Genomic DNA, 12836 nt, shown 5'->3' with positions numbered 1-12836 from the left:
AAAGACAAGCGAGAAGACCCTTTAGGATGCACCTCCAAATCTAAGTTAGGATCCCAAACAACAATTCCTAGGAAAAGAACCGGCTAAGAGTAAACCAAGACCATCAACCAAAAACGGCGCTCGGGACGACCCACCAGTCCCACCAAAGGAGAAGCTCGGAGTCAGAGGGCCCAAAGGGGCCATGCTGGTACCTGGCGCCGTGTTCAGCCTGCTCCTTCGGTGGTCCTGAGTCTTCCCCGAGCCCCACGCCCGGGCATCAATCTTGTCAATGGAAAAGAAACCAAACTCCGTAACATAATTTGAAAGAGATTTAATCTGAGCCAAATTTGAGACTCATGACCTCGAACCACGCCCAAGAGGCCTCTAGGTAAAGTCATAAATCAATACGTGGCAGGTACACATCCCTTTGGCCTGAAGAGGTGGGCCTTCTGGAAGCAGGGGCTTGCAGGTTATAGGCAGCGGTGGCACTATTGGGGGAGGGTGAGCCTCAAAATTTTATTTTAGTTCGCAAGTGCCCCCCTTTGGCCAAGATATGTCAGAGAGATGGCATCTATGGCCAAACTTTTATGACCTTTAACTTTCACATCCACTTAATTTTTAATGACCATTGACATACTGAAGTTTAGTTTCAAAGATCAGTGAATTAGACAAAATCATCTTTTCACAAAATACTTATATCTTATAGTATTTTCATTAAAAAGTTTTGTATGGAATTATTTTCCTTTTGTCTACAAGTTTTAATTACACACAAATACAGATGATCACCTCAACTCTTAGAAAAACCTAGGAAGTTAAAGTAACTTTGAAGCGTTAGTCGCCCATTTCATTGGCATTCCTAAATACAAAGAAAGCAAGGCATAAGCTTTAAACTTATGTTTAAGAACCAATGTTGTAGTATTTTACCTTACAAACGAGCCAAACATTTTATGATTATCTCTTTTAAATTAACATAATGACTTTAAGATTTTCAATTATAGGAAAATTTTATTCATTTGTATTTACCTACTTTATCTATTCATTTACCTTAGCAGTTTACTTAGATTCCAGCTATTCGTTTAAGTTACATTTCTGTTTGCCATTTTTGTACCTGTAAATTAGATCTGTAACACGGAACAGGGATTAAAATATAGTTTAAGTTACTGGCTTTTCAATCTTTTTTTTTTTTGAGACAGAGTCTCACTTTGTTGCCTGGGCTAGAGTGAGTGTCATGGCATCAGCCTAGCTCACAGCAACCTCAAACTCCTGGGCTTAAGTGATCCTACTGCCTCAGCCTCCCAAGTAGCTGGGACTACAGCCATGTGCCACCATGCCCAGCTAATTTTTTCTATATATATTTTTAGTTGTCCAGATAATTTATTTCTATTTTTAGTAGAGAGGGGGTCTCGCTCAGGCTGGTCTGGAACTCCTGACCTCGAGCGATCCACCCACCTCGGCCTCCCAGAGGGCGAGGATTACAGGCATGAGCCACCACGCCCGGCCTTGGCTTTTCAATCTTAAACTCGTAAACCTTACTGAGAAAAGCAAGTAAGTACTTCAGTAAGACTTAGTAAACAAATAAGACATAACCTTTAAATGTTATGAACATAGTAGACTTTTTAGAACATCCCATCATTTTGTTAGATCCTTCCAAAACGTCATGTCCCAAAACAGAATTTATTGATATCACAGGGATCAAAGTGTCTCTGGTTCCCAAAGTCTGGGAGCAAAGGCCCCCAAAAGGTCCCCGTGAAGACCTGTTGAGAATTTACTGCCGTGAAGATAAACTAGGAGAAATGATTAAAACTTATGCATGCACACCTTCAGAACAAACACTCAAAGGTGCAGGGAAAACTGTCCACTATTTATGTTGAAACCATGGACAGTGCAGTAGAAATGACTGGCCCAAAAGGGGGTGCACTCATTCTAACAGGCCGAGTGGCAGAACCAGCAAGGCTTTTACACTGAAATTCTGCTTGGCCTCTCTCCAGTGTGCCTTCCTCCCTTCCGGGCTGCAGGGCGGCAAGGCCCTTTCTGGCATGGGGTTTTAGGGTAAAACAAAGTAAGAACAAAGCAGGTCAGATAATTACTTTATGGCCATTTTACACAGACTAAGTTTGGGTTTTAAGGCTAACTTTCAGAAAAAAAGGGGTTCTGGGCTGTATGACCTGCCTTGGGTAGAGGGATTCTGGTTTTTATGGCCGGCTTCAGGGAGGGGTTGGTACAAGAGGCAGGCAGACGAGGCAAGGTCAGAACGTTTTTGCTACTGAAGCCATGGTTTTAAGTTTTCTGAATACCATATCAACATAAGATAACCTGAGTGTAGACTGAGAGAGAGAGAGACAGAGAGAGAGGGAAAAAAACAAAACATAACCTCTCAGCGCCAGTCCTCAGCACCTCAAACAATGATGAAAAGAAGCAGCATGCTTTCTCCGTGAGGATCAAGATTAAGCTGTCTGGAAAACAATCTAAATGGTCTCAGAACAATTTTTTGTTTGGGGGGGGTATACACTTGAGTACACGCAATATTATAAAGAGTAAGACTGTTTTTTGATCCTCTGGATTGTAAACATCATTCACTTTTCATCTTAAATGACTACACAAAAATTAATAATTTAGAAAGTTTTTCCCTAGGCACAAACTTTGTTACAGCCACATAATGTACACATAACCGGCTCGCTTGTAAAGGGTGGGACAAAAATGGTGGAGAGCAAGGGAAAACCGAAGCTTTCAACTTAAGCTCTTCTAACCACAACTTCCAGGACAACTCTGAGTCCCTGACACTCTGGTTAACATTACCTGACAGTGTGTTTAGAAACACCTTCTGTGTACCTCTCTATACACACTGAATCAGTGGAGGTAAACTCTATCTGCCTTTAGGGTTAAAAGACCAAAACCGAAATATTTTCCTACCCCTTTGACCAATAACTGGCATCAGGATCTCCAGGTAGCCTTTCCATTGTAAATGCCATAAACAGTGAGTTATCTGGACATCAACAGAAAAAGTTAGCAGGGTTTAGAGTAGCCAGAAAAGAAGAGAGAGAAATAGCTCGAGACACTTCAACTCTATAGCATGGTAGGTCAACCGTTTCGGCTCTGAATTTTCCTGGATGTAATTTGCCCTTTCGTAAAAACTTGTGCACAAGCATTAGCTGTAACCAGCTGGAACCCTAGCAACACCTGGCATGCCTTCCACTCTTTTCATTTCCAGAACTACTTGCAAGTTGAGGCACCACACACCAACTGTGGTGCCCCATGGGGGTCATTCTCCCTTGTCTTTCCTCCATTTTAAAGGATGTCCCATTTTTTCTTTAAAAGAAGCAACCGAACTGTTACACGGGGTTTGGTGTCGTGGATCAGAGTGTGCTGCTTGTGGGTGGGGCTCCTCAAGGTCTCACCACTGAGTGGCTCCCACCCTCTTAGGTGTCTCAGGTTTCTCTCTCGGAGGTCTAGCACCTCCGAGAGGGCTCCAAACGCCGAGTGATCAGCTCTTATATGCGTTTCCTGGAAGAGCCTTCTTTTAATTAACATGTGTGGGGCGGGTTCCCTATGGGGCCACTCGTGCCTTGGGGAATCGCCGCAGGCAACTCCCACCTGGGACCCCGGTCACCCGGGGCTCCCAAGGCTGGGAGGAGTGAGGTTGCCCCTTCTCTTCGGAGCTGAGGAACTCAGTCTCTCATTTATCTACCAACAAGACAGTTCAGTTTCCTCTTTCAAAAATGCACAGCAAAGCCAATTGAGATTAATTTTAGGATAAAAAGACAAGCGAGAAGACCCTTTAGGATGCACCTCCAAATCTAAGTTAGGATCCCAAACAACAATTCCTAGGAAAAGAACCGGCTAAGAGTAAACCAAGACCATCAACCAAAAATGGCGCTCGGGACGACCCACCAGTCCCACCAAAGGAGAAGCTCGGAGTCGGAGGGCCCAAAGGGGCCGTGCCAGTACCAGGCACCGCGTTCGGCCTGCTCCTTCGGTGGTCCTGAGTCTTCCCCGAGCCCCACGCCTGGGCGTCAATCTCGTCAACGGAAAAGAAACCGAACTCCATAACATAATTTGAAGATTTAATCTGAGCCAAATTTGAGGCTCATGACTCCAAGCCACGAGCAAGAGGCCTTGAGGAAGTGGACTCCCTGTGGCTGGTATGTTATAGCTTGGTTTTATGCATTTCAGGGAGACAGGGGTCATAGGTAAAGTCATAAATCAATACGTAAGAGGCACACATTGGTTTCGCCTGAAGAGGTGGGCCCTCTCGAAGTGGGCAGGGGCTCGCAGGTTATAGGCAGCGGCGGTGTGTGTGTGGGGGGGGTGAGCCTCAAAATTTTATTTTAGTTCGCAAGTCCCCGCTTTTGGCCAAGATATGTCAGAGAGACGGCATCTATGGCCAAACTTTTATGAGCTTTAACTTTTATATCCACTTAATTTCTAATGACCATTGACATACTGAAGTTTAGTTTCAAAGATCAGTGAATTAGACAAAATCATCTTTTCACAAAATACTGATATCTTATGATATTTTCATTAAAAAATTTTGTATGGAATTATTTTTCTTTCATCTACAAGTTTTACTTACACACATATACGGACAATCACGTCAACTCTTAGAAAAACCTAGGAAGTTAAAGTAACTTTGAAGTGTTTGTTAGTCGCCCATTTTATTGGCATTCCTAAATACAAAGATAACAAGGTATAAGCTTTAACCTTATGTTTAAGAACCAATGTTGTAGTCTTTTACCTTACAAACGAGCGAAACGTTTTATAATTCTCTCTTTTAAATTAACATAATGACTTTAAGATTTTCAATTATAGGAAAATTTTATTCATTTGTATTTACCTACTTTATCTTATCTATTCATTTACCTTAGCGGTTTACTTAGATTCCACCTACTCGTTTAAGTTACTTTTCTGTTTGCCATTTTTGTACCCTGTAAATTAGATCTGTAACACGGAACAGGGATTAAAATATACTTTATGTTATTGGCTTTTCATTCTTAAACTCATAAATCTTACCGAGAAAACCAAGTAAGTACTGCAGTAAGACTTAGTAAACAAATATGACATCACTTTTAAATGTTATAAATGTAGTTGACGTTTTAGAACATCCCATTAGTTCGTTAGATCCTTCCAAGATGTCACGTCCCAAAACAGAATTTATTGACATCACAGGGATCAAAGTGTTTCTGGTCCCCAAACTCTGGGAGCAAAGGCCCCCAAAAGGTTCCCATGAAGACCTGTTGAGAATTTACTGCCGTGGACATTACTAGGAGAAATGATTACAACTTATGCATGCACACCTTCAGAACAAACACTCAAAGGTGCAGCGGAAACTGTCCATTATTTATGTTGAAAGCATGGACAGGGCAGTAGAAATGACTGTCCCAAAAGGGGGTGCGCTCATTCTAACAGGCCAAGTGGCAGAACCAGCAAGGCCTTTACATTGAGATTCTGCTCGGACTCTCTCCAGTGTGCCTTCCTCCCTTCTGGGCCACAGGGCAGCAAGGCCCTTTCTGGCACGGGGTTTTACGGTAAAACAAAGTAAGAACAAAGTAGGTCAGATAATTACTTCATGGCCATTTTACATAGACTAAGTTTGGGTTTTAAGGCTAGCTTTCAGAAAAAAAGGGGTTCTGAGCTGCACAGCCTGCCTTGGGTAGAAGGATTCTGATTTTTATGGCCGGCTTCAGGGAGGGATTGGTACAAGAGGCAGGCAGACAAGGCAAGAACATTTTTGCTACTGAAGCCTTCCTTTTAAGTTTTCTGAATCCCATATCAACATAAGATCACCTGAGTGTACACTTAGACAGAGAGAGAGAGACAGAGAGACAGAAGAAAAAAAAAAAAACTCTCAGCGCCACTCCTCAGCACCTCAAACAATGATACAAAGAAGTAGCATGCTTTTTCCGTGAGGATCAAGACTAAGCTGTCTGGAAAAGAATCTAAATGTTCTCAGAACAATTTGGGGGGGGGGCTGTACACTTGAGTACATGCAATATTCATAAAGAGTAAGACTGTTTTGAGATTCTCTGGATTATAATCATCATTCACTTTTCATCTTAACATAAATTACTACACAAAAATTAATAATTTACAAATGTTTTTCCCAGGCACAAACTTTGTCACAGCCACATAATGTACACATAACTGGATCGCTTGTAAAGAGTGGGACAAAAATGGACAAGACCAAGGGAAAACCAAAGCTTTCAACTTAAGCTCTTCTAACCACAACTTCCAGGACAACTCTGAGTCCCTGACACTCTGGTTAACATTACATGACAGTGTGTTTAGAAACACCTTCTGTGTACCTCTCTATACACACTGAATCAGTGGAGGTAAACTCTATCTGCCTTTAGGATTGAAAGACCAAAACGGAAATATTTTCATACCCCTTTGACCAATAACTGGCATCAGGATCTCCATGTAGCCTTTCCATTGTAAATGCCGTAAAGAATGAGTTATCTGGACATCAACAGAAAAAGTTAGCAGGGTTTAGAGTAGCCAGAAAAGAAGAGAGAGAAATAGCTCAAGACACTTCAACTCTATAGCGCGGTAGGTCAACCGTTTCGGCTCTGAATTTTCCTGGATGTCATTTGCCCTTTCGTAAAAACTTGTGCACAAGCATTAGCTATAACCAGCTGGAGCCCTAGCAACACCTGGCATGCCTTCCACTCTTTTCATTTCCAGAACTACTTGCAAGTAGAGGCACCACACACCAACTGCGGTGCCCCATGGGGGTCATTCTCCCTTGTCTTTCCTCCATTTTAAAGGATGTCCCATTTTTTCTTTAAAAGAAGCAACCGAACTGTAACACGGGGTTGGGTGTCGTGGATCAGAGTGTGCTGCTTGTGGGTGGGGCTCCTCAAGGTCTCACCACTGAGTGAGTCGCTCCCACCCTCTTAGGTGTCTCAGGTTTCTCTCTCGGAGGTCTAGCACCTCCGAGAGGGCTCCAAACGCCGAGTGATCAGCTCTTATATGCGTTTCCTGGAAGAGCCTTCTTTTAATTAACGTGTGTGGGGGTTCCCTATGGGGCCACTCGTGCCTCAGGGAATCGCCCCAGGCAACTCCCACCTGGGACCCCGGTCGCCGGGTCTCCCAAACTGGGAGGAGTAAGGTTGCCCCTTCTCTTTGGAGCTGAGGAACTCAGTCTCTCATTTATCTACCAACAAGACAGTTCAGTTTCCTCTTTCAAAAATGCACAGCAAAGCCAATTGAGATTAATTTTAGGATAAAAAGACAAGGGAGAAGACCCTTTAGGATGCACCTCCAAATCTAAGTTAGGATCCCAAACAACAATTCCTAGGAAAAGAACCGGCTCAGAGTAAACCAAGAACATCAACCAAAAACGGCGCTCGGGACGAACCACCAGTCCCACCAAAGGAGAAGCTCGGTGTCGGAGGGCCCAAAGGGGCCATGCCGGTACCCGGGGCCACGTTCGGGCTGCTCCTTCAGTGGTCCTGAGTCTTCCCCGAGCGCCACGCCCAGGCGTCAATCTTGTCAATGGAAAAGAAACCAAACTCCGTAACATAACTTGAAAGAGATTTAATCTGAGCCAAATTTGAGACTCATGACCTCGAACCACGCCCAAGAGGCCTCTAGGTAAAGTCATAAATCAATACGTGGCAGGTACACATCCCTTTGGCCTGAAGAGGTGGGCCATCTGGAAGCAGCGGCTTGCAGGTTATAGGCAGCTGCGGCACTATTGGGGGAGGGTGAGCCTCAAAATTTTACTTTAGTTCGCAAGTCCCCCCTTTTGGCCAAGATATGTCAGAGAGACGGCATCTATGGCCAAACTTTTATGACCTTTAACTTTCACATCCACTTAATTTTTAATGACCATTGACATACTGAAGTTTACTTTCAAAGATCAGTGAATTAGACAAAATCATCTTTTCACAAAATACTTATATCTTATGATCTTTTCATTAAAAAATTTTGTATGGAATTATTTTCCTTTCATCTACAAGTTTTAATTACACACATATACAGATGATCACGTCAACTCTTACAAAAACCTAAGAAGGTAAAGTAACTTTGAACTGTTAGTCGCCCATTTTATTGGCATTCCTAAATACAAAGATAACAAGGTATAAGCTTTAACCTTATGTTTAAGAACCAATGTTGTAGTCTTTTACCTTATAAATGATCCAAACATTTTATGAGTATCTCTTTTAAATTAACATAATGACTTCAAGATTTTAAAATATAGGAAAATTTTATTCATTTGTATTTACCTACTTTATCTTATCTATTCATTTACCTTAGCAGTTTACGTAGATTCCAGCTATTCGTTTAAGTTACTTTTCTGTTTGCCATTTTTGTACCCTGTAAATTAGATCTGTAACATGGAACAGGGATTAAAATATCGTTTAAGTTACTGGCTTTTCAATGTTAAACTCGTAAATTTTACCGAGAAAAGCAAGTAAGTCCTTCAGTAAGACTTAGTCAGCAAATATGACATCACTTTTAAATGTTATAAACGTAGTAGACATTTTATAACATCCCATCAGTTCGTTAGATCCTTCCAAAATGTCACGTCCCAAAATAGAATTTATTGACATCACAGGGATGAAAGTCTCTCTGGTCCCCAACGTCGGGGAGCAAAGGCCCAAAAAGGTCCCCGTGAAGACCTGTTGAGAATTTACTGCTGAGAAGGTTACTAGGAAAAAGGAATAAAACTTATGCATGGACACCTTCAGAACGTACACTCAAAGGTGCAGGGGAAACTGCCCATTATTTATGTTGAAAGCATGGCCAGTGCAGTAGAAATGACTGGCCCAAAAGGGGGTGCGTTCACTCTAACAGGCCAAGTGGCAGAACCAGCAAGGGTTTTACATTTAGATTCTGCTTGGCCTCTCTCCAGTGTGCCTTCCTCCCTTCTGGGCCGCAGGGCGGCAAGGCCCTTTCTGGCATGGGGTTTTACAGTAAAACAAAGTAAGAACAAAGCAGGTCAGATAATTACTTCATGGCCATTTTACATAGACTAAGTTTGGGTTTTGAGGCTAGCTTTCAGAAAAACAGGGGTTCTGGGCTGTACAACCTGCCTTGGGTAGAGGGATTCTGGTTTTTATGGCTGGCTTCAGGGAGGGGTTGGTACAAGATGCAGGCAGACGAGGCAAGGTCAGAACATTTTTGCTCCTGAAGCCTTCGTTTTAAGTTAAGTTTTCTGAATCTGATATCAACATAAGATCACCTGAGTGTAGGCTCAGAGAGAGAGAGACAGAGAAAGGAAAAAGAAAAAAAAACAACTCTAAGCGCCAGTCCTCAGCAACTCAAACAATGACATGAAAAAGTAGCATGCTTTCTCCGTGAGGATCAAGATTAAGCTGTCTGGAAACAATCTAAATGTTCTCAGAACAATTTTTTTTGGGGGGGGCTGTACACTTGAGTACACGCAATATTCATAAAGAGTAAGACTGTTTTCAGATTCTCTGGATTGTAATCATCATTCACTTTTCAGCTTAAAATAAATTACTACACAAAAATTAATAATTTACAAACATTTTCCCCAGGCACAAACTTTGTCACACCCACATAATGCACACATAACCTGCTCGCTTGTAAAGAGTGGGACAAAAATGGACGAGACGAAGGGAAAACCGAAGCTTTCACCTTAAGCTCTTCTAACCACAACTTCTAGGACAACTCTGAGTCCCTGACACTCCGGTTAACATTACATGACAGTGCGTTTAGAAACACCTCCTGTGTACCTCTCTATACACACTGAATCAGTGGAGGTAAACTCTGTCTGCCTTTAGGGTTAAGAGACCAAAATGGAAATATTTTCATACCCCTTTGACCAATAACTGGCATCAGGATCTCCACGTAGCCTTTCCATTGTAAATGCCGTAAAGAATGAGTTATCTGGACATCAACAGAAAAACTTAGCAGGGTTTAGAGTAGCCAGAAAAGAAGAGAGAGAAATAGCTCAAGACACTTCAACTCTATAGGCGGTAGGTAGACCGTTTCAACTCTGAATTTTCCTGGATGTAATTTGCCCTTTCGTAAAAACTTGTGCACAAGCATTAGCTATAACCAGCTGGAGCCCTACCAACACCTGGCATGCCTTCCACTCTTTTCATTTCCGGAACTACTTGCAAGTAGAGGTACCACACACCAACTGCGGTGCCCCATGGGGGTCATTCTCCCTTGTCTTTCCTCCATTTTAAAGGATGTCCCATTTTTTCTTTAAAAGAAGCAACCGAACTGTAACACGGGGTTGGGTGTCGTGGATCAGAGTGTGCTGCTTGTGGGTGGGGCTCCTCAAGGTCTCACCACTGAGTGAGTCGCTCCCACCCTCTTAGGTGTCTCAGGTTTCTCTCTCGGAGGTCTAGCACCTCCGAGAGGGCTCCAAACGCCGAGTGATCAGCTCTTATATGCGTTTCCTGGAAGAGCCTTCTTTTAATTAATGTGTGTGGGGGGTTCCCTATGGGGCCACTCACGCCTCAGGGAATCGCCCCAGGCAACTCCCACCCAGGGCCCCGGTCACCCGGGGCTCCCAAGGCTGGGAGGAGTAAGGTTGCCCCTTCTCTTCAGAGCTGAGGAACTCAGTCTCTCATTTATCTAGCAACAAGACAGTTCAGTTTCCTCTTTCAAAAATGCACAGCAAAGCCAACTGAGATTAATTTTAGGATAAAAAGACAAGGGAGAAGACCCTTTAGGATGCACCTCCAAATCTAAGTTAGGATCCCAAACAACAATTCCTAGGAAAAGAACCAGATCAGAGTAAACCAAGACCATCAACCAAAAACGGCACTCGGGACGACCCACCAGTCCTACCAAAGAAGCTCCGAGTCGGAGGGCCCAAAGGGGCCGTGCCGGTACCCGGCACCACGTTCGGGGTGCTCCTTTCGTGTTCCTCAAGCAAATTAATCTGTCAAACTGAAAATACTGTAGAGTCAGAATTCAGTAACACAAAGCCAAATGCGGGCAGAAAACTGTCATGTGCAGAGAGGAGGAGGAGAATGAACACACAGAGATGCAGAGGCAAGAAACCATATTAACTGGTACATGAGAAGGGAGAGGAGAAGCCACAGTTCCCAAACCTTCTGTTTAGGTCCCCATGTAACCTAATTGTACTTTGTTTCCTTCCTTCCTACTGTGGAAGGAAACAAAAAATTCACCCTCCATGTGAAGTGTCACTGAGATGAGAGGAAAAGAGTTTCCAGAAAGAAATGACTAATTTAAAGAGGCCAAGGAGTCACGAAGGCAGATGGGGAAAGACCATTGAAAACGTCACCCGTGACAATGGAAAGAGGAGTTCAAGTGAAATTGTAAAGACTGAGGACAGATTATTAGGACAAACGACAGAAGCAACCAAAGAAATTGAGACATTGGATATAAATCACTTCATTGAAAAGTCTGGCAATAAGAACACAAGACAGACAAGGATAGTAACGTCAAAGGAATGCAAAGTCAAGTGAAAATCCTGTCGGGATAAAGAAGGGCTATGCCTGACTGAGAGTAGAGACAAAGGTCTGTGAATGGAAACGGTAATGCTATAGAAAAGGAATGTGATAACTCCAGGAATTAGGAAAGGATTGGAAAACAGACAGAGTTGAAAGAGATCCCTTTAATCTTACTAAGGGAAAAATTTAGATTCATTTATTCAACGAATATTTTTCTTTCATCCATTTATTAAAAAGGGATTTGTGCTGATCTGTAAATTCAAAGTAACTCCAGTAAAAATCCAAGTAAGATTTTTGTTGTAGATAGACAAGTTGAATTATAAAATTTATATAGCAAGACAAAACAGACTAGAACAGCCACAATTTTAAAAAATAATAAAGTTAGAGGACTCATTCCACCTGATTTCAAGAGTTACTATAAAGCTACAGTAATCAAGGCCATGTAGTATGGGTGGAAAAATAGATAGAGTTAAATGGAACTGTCACAGTCTAGAAATAGATCCACACAAATGGGGCAACTGATATTTGGCCAAGGTGCAAAGGTAATTCAATGGACATTAGACAGTCTTCTCAACAAATGACACTGGCACAATTCCATACGCAAAATAGAAACAAATACAAAGAATCAAAACCACCACAATTCAACCTCAAACAATTTATAAAAATTAACTCAAAACCTTTGTGACCTTGAATTATGCTAAGAGCTCTTAGCTACAACACTAAAAAGTTACAAAAGCAAAATTGATAGTTTATACTTTATGAAAATTAAAAACCCCTGCTAAGAAAGACACTGTTAAGATGAAAAGACAAGGCACAAGCTGAGAAGAATTATTTGCAAATCACATATCTATCTGATAAAGAATTCAAAAGTCAGTAAGAAAATAACTGAATAAAAATGAGGAATACTTGAACAGGAATGAAGTACTTACACACACAACAGCATGGATCAACGTCAAGTGCATTAAGCTAAGTAAAAGAAGCCAGACTACTGGGGATACATAGTATGGTTTCATTGACCTGACATTCTGAAATAGGTAAAATTTTAAGAATAGGAAATATATCAGAGCATGAGAGAATTTTCTGGAATGAGGAAACTGTTCTGTATCTTGATTATGGTGGAGGTTACTTGCCCGTATGCCTTCATCTAAAGTCATGGACACCAAAATGTGCATTTTACTACATGTACATTGAAAAGAAAGGTCTGTGGATGCCTATGGGATCCCAGGCATTTTGCTGAGAAGTGGAAAGAGCGAACAAAGCAAACTTCCATCATTTTCCACATTGTGTTTAAAACTTCAGTGAGGTAAAGATGAGGGCATAAAAAAATAAAATGACTGCATTTTATGGTTTCAACAATTATGAGATAACATTAGCTACAAAAAGTGATGAAAGTATAATAATTAGTCACTTATAGAGTAGCACTATTCAAGAATAAAGAATTAAAAAAAGACTGTTAAA

General features: G+C 41.9%; 1 long non-coding RNA gene across 7 annotated transcripts in view; it reads right to left on the bottom strand.

Moving 5' to 3' along the window:
• The window catches only part of LOC123642996, a 66702-nt gene that overhangs the window by 23248 nt on the left and 30618 nt on the right, over positions 1-12836 (bottom strand). The gene's annotated exons all lie outside the window — the stretch shown is intronic.

This window comes from Lemur catta, chromosome 7 (assembly GCF_020740605.2).
Source record: "Lemur catta isolate mLemCat1 chromosome 7, mLemCat1.pri, whole genome shotgun sequence".
NCBI classification, from domain to species: domain Eukaryota; kingdom Metazoa; phylum Chordata; class Mammalia; order Primates; family Lemuridae; genus Lemur; species Lemur catta.
The sequence above is the reverse complement of the archived record's forward strand: the minus strand, read 5'-3'. Positions and strand labels throughout refer to the sequence as shown.